The 4,536-nt window shown below is 49.2% G+C and overlaps 1 pseudogene; it reads right to left on the reverse strand.

Moving 5' to 3' along the window:
- Nucleotides 1-3,109: 3,109 nt before the first annotated feature.
- On the reverse strand, nt 3,110-4,015 carry LOC118663458 (annotated as a pseudogene).
- Between the last annotated feature and the right edge of the window lie 521 nt (nt 4,016-4,536).

Genomic DNA, 4,536 nt, shown 5'->3' on the forward strand with positions numbered 1-4,536 from the left:
AACAGTCGGGAGTGGCCTGCGCCTCCGAGGCAGCGTGTAGTTGTGTAGTTAGCGCTGGGCAGGCCTGTGCGCACCTGTGCTGGGGGCGGAAGTCCCCGGCCCCATCCCTGCCCACCAGCTCCTGCCTGGTGTGACTCAGACACCGTAATGAACAAATTAGCATATTACCTTTATATATATATATATATATATATATATATATATATATATATATATATATATATATATATAAATATATATATATATATACACACACACACACACACACTAGAGGCCCAGTGCACGAATTCATGCACCAGTGGGGTCCCTTGGCCTGTACTGCGGCATCAGGCCAAACCGGCTCTCCGACATCCCCCTAGGGGTCCTGGATTGTGAGAGGGTGCAGGCCAGGCCAAGGAACCCCACCGGTGCACGATCGGGGCCAGGGAGGGACATGGGAGGTTGGCTAGCCAGGGCATGTCCACCCATCTCGCTCAGTCCTGATCAGCCAGACCCTAGCAGCAAGCTTACCTACCAGTTGGAGCGTCTGCCCCCTGGTGGTCAGTGCATGTCATAGCAAGCAGTTGAGCGACCTTAGCACATCATTAGCATATTATGCTTTGATTGATTGAATGGCCAACTGGTCGACTAGACACTTAGCATGTTAGGTGTTTATTATATAGGATATATTAGTATATATATAACAAAGCAGTAGCAAAGACCCAAAATTGTATCAGTCAATTGCTCTGAAAAAAAGTAATAGTAACAGTTGATAAGAATTTAGAATTGTACATGTAGCAGCTCCCTAGAGTGTTGACGTCTTGCAACTATGAATTATCCTCCTATATAATAAAAGGGTAATATGCAAATTTACCCTAATGGCAGAACGACCAGAATGACCGCTGGACCAGTCACTATGTGGCACACTGACCTTCTCTCAGTCCCTTTTCCCTGGCTGTCAGGCACTGATCACCCGATGGCAAATGGGGAACCGGGGGTGGGTGGTGGCAGAAGGTGGAGCCGGCTGCGGGCAGCTGGGGAAGATGGCTCTGATCACAGGCCAGGTCTAGGGACCGTACAGGCACACGAATTTCGTGCACTGGGCCTGTAGTATATAATAAAACCCTAATATACAAATTGACCAAACAGTGGAACGACCCGGCGCTATGATGCACACTGACCACCAGAGGGAAGACGCTCACGAGCTGCCCTCTGGTGGTCAGTGCACTCTCACAGGGGGAACGCTGCTCAGCCAAAAGCTGGGCTCATGGAACACAGATGAGAAGAAAGAACATAGATAGCTGGCATCACTTGGAAATAGTACTTTGTTACCCAGAACTTGTCTTCATGCTTTCTGAGATAAAATTAACCTGTTTTTACTTATTTACTTGTTTTGTCTGTGTGCTTCCACTGATTAAAATTTCCATATGCTCTGAAGCCAAGTCTGTCTCTGGTGTTGGCAGTGGCACAGCTCACAAACTTGAATGTCTTCATGTATTGTCACCCTTTGTTTGGGGATATAAGGCAAGAAATGTAGAGACACATTTGTGTGGGGCTTGAACTGTGTTGACTTTAAAATGGATGGATGGGTCATGTTGTGACAGAGGTACTCACATATTTGTTCATTTTGGTTTGTTTGTGATATCGAAAGTATGATCTCTCTTGCCCAGGTAAAAGGGTGGTATAAAATTATCCTATCTAATAAAAGAGAAACATGGTAATTGGCGTACAACCGCTACCCTTCCCATTGGCTAATCAGGGCAATATGCAAATTAACTGCCAGCCAAGATGGCGGCCTGCAGCCAGGCAGCTTGAAACTAATATGAGGCTTGCTTGCTTCAGTGACGGAGGACTGCAACGTTCCCCGCCTGCCGCTGCAGGCCTCTGAGCTGCAACTCTAAGCAACTATGTAACAAATATAGAAGCTAAACAAAACCCCAGAAACCTGCTTTAGTCGCCAGAAACCTACCTTCAGCAGGGGAGGCCTAAGAGCTGGAGCCAAGCCTCAAAGCTAAAGCTGGCCCAGAATAAAAAAAAAAAAGAAAAAAAGGAGCATTTGGGAGCTTCAGTCACCCCCAGCCTGAAAACAGCCCTCAGCCCCTCACCCAGACTGGCCAGGCACCCCAGTAGGGACCCCCACCCTGACGGGTGTGTGACCAGCTGCAAACAGCCATCAGCCCCTCACCCAGGCTGGCCAGACACCCCAGTGGGGACCCCCACCCTGAAGGACACCCTTCAGGGCAAACCAGCCGGCACCCACCCGTGCACCAGGCCTCTACCCTATATAGTAATAGGGTAATATGCCTCCTGGCACTGGGATCAGCGTGACAGGGGGCAGCACCCAAACCCCCTGATCGCCCTGCGGCTCTGTGTGCGACAGGGGGCGGGGGCACAACCTCCCTATCCACCCTTCTCTGTTCTTGACAGGGGAAGGCGCCCCAACCCCCTGATCGGCCTTGCTCTGTGTGTGACAGGGTAGAGCCATAACCTCTCCATCGGTCCTGCCCTGAGTGTGAGAGTGGCAGCGCCCCAACCCCTTGATCGGCCCTGCTCTATTCCTGATAGGGGGAGCTCCCCAACCCCCTGATCGGCTCTGCTCTGTGTGTGACAGGGTGCCCCCCCCACGGGCCCTGCTCTGTGTGTGACGGGGTAGAGCCATAACCTCCCCATCAGCCCTGCCCTGAGTGTGAGAGTGGTGGTGCCCCAACCCCCTGATGGGCCCTGCTCTGTGAGTGACAGGGGGCAGTGCCCCAACCCCCTGATTGGCCCTGCTCTGTGCATGACAGGGTTGGCTCCCCAACTCCCCAATCGGCCCTGCTCTGAGCCCGACCAGGGGCTGCACCTAGGGATTGGGCCTGCCCTCTGCCACCCGGGAGCAGCCCTAAGCCAGCAGGTCGTTATCTCCCGAGGGGTCCCAGACTGTGAGAGGGCACAGGCCGGGCTGAGGGACCCCCCTCCCCCCCGAGTGCACAAATTTTTGTGCACCGGGCCTCTAGTATGTAATAATTAATCCTATTAGCTGCATGGAAACACTTCTTTTATTTTGTCCACATATTTTTATATCATTTTTCATTTTGTTTAACCTACTTTTATTTTTGAGTCTAAAATGTGTCTCTTTTTTTTTGTTGTTCAGGCTTAATTCACTTTATTTTTCTTGTATAAAATTATGTGGTGGCCACAGCTGGAGCCTGGGTCCTCTGCACAGAAACTCTGGTGTGGGTCTTTACAAGATGGTCATGAATTTCTGATAGGGAGACTTGGTGAACATGGTCTCTTTCCAGAGATCTGGGGTGAGATAGCTGTAGGTCTTAGAGATGGCATCAAAGGTGGCTTTGATGAAGTTGCCCAGGGTGGTAGTGCAGCCCCTGGCCGAAGTGTAGCAGTCGTCAATACCAGCCATCATCAGCAACTTCTTAGGCACAGGGGGCAAGACAATGCCCGTACCCCTGGGGGCAGGGATGAGGCGCACCAGTACAGAGCCACAGCAGCCAGTTACCTTGCAAGGTACTGTGTGGGGCTTGCCAGTCTTGTTTCTCCAGTAGCCTCGCCGCATGGGCACAATAGAGAGCTTGGCCAGGATGATGGCTCCACGGATGGCAGTGGCTACTTCCTTTGAGCACTTCACACCCAGACCAACATGTCCATTGTAGTCCCCAATGGCGGCAAATGCCTTGAACCGGGTCCTCTGGCCAGCATGTGTCTGCTTTTGCACAGGCATGATCTTCAAGACTTCGTCCTTGAGTGATGCCCCCAAGAAAAAGTCAATGATCTCAGATTCCTTGATGGGCAAGGAAAATAGGTAGATTTCCTCTAGGGACTTGATTTTCATGTCCTTGACCAGGTGGCCCAGTTTGGTGACAGGGATCCACTCCTTGTCCTCGGCCTTGCCTCCACGAGCTCCTCGGCCTCGCCCCGGCCGTGACCCCGGCCCCGGATGCGGCTGCCAAATCCTCCACTGAAGCCGCCGCGACCTCCTATTCCGGGGCCCCTAGGGCCTCCTGGCCCTGCCGCAGCACCGGCGTCATCCGCCATTTGGTGTTTCCTCGGAAAAGAAGCTAAAATGTGTCTCTTGTAGAGAGCGTGTAGTTGTATCATAAATTTTTAATCCAGTATGACAATCATTAACTTTTGATTGGACTATTTAATCCATTTACATTTAATTATATTATTAATATAGTTGGATTTGCATCTACAATTTTAGTGTTTGATGGCTTATGACATTTTTGTTCCTCTATTTTTACTTCACTGATTTATTTTTTCAGTAAGTGAATATTCTCTAATGTACAATTTAGTTTCTCTAATGCTGTTTTTACTATAATTTTTAGTTTATTTTTTAGTGAATACTCTAGGGCTTATTATATACATCTTAACTTATAAAAATCAGCTTCAGATTTACATTTGCATAATTAGCTATATATAAGCACATTATTACTACCTAAATTCCATTTCATCTTCTTTGTGATGTTATGTGTATATATTACTGTTGCAAACCCAACAATGCATTGCTATAGTTATTACATTATCATGTGTAGTCTTAAGTGCAGTACAATTTTCCTC

The sequence above is a fragment of the Myotis myotis genome, unplaced genomic scaffold, assembly GCF_014108235.1.
Source record: "Myotis myotis isolate mMyoMyo1 unplaced genomic scaffold, mMyoMyo1.p scaffold_m19_p_9, whole genome shotgun sequence".
NCBI lineage: Eukaryota > Metazoa > Chordata > Mammalia > Chiroptera > Vespertilionidae > Myotis > Myotis myotis.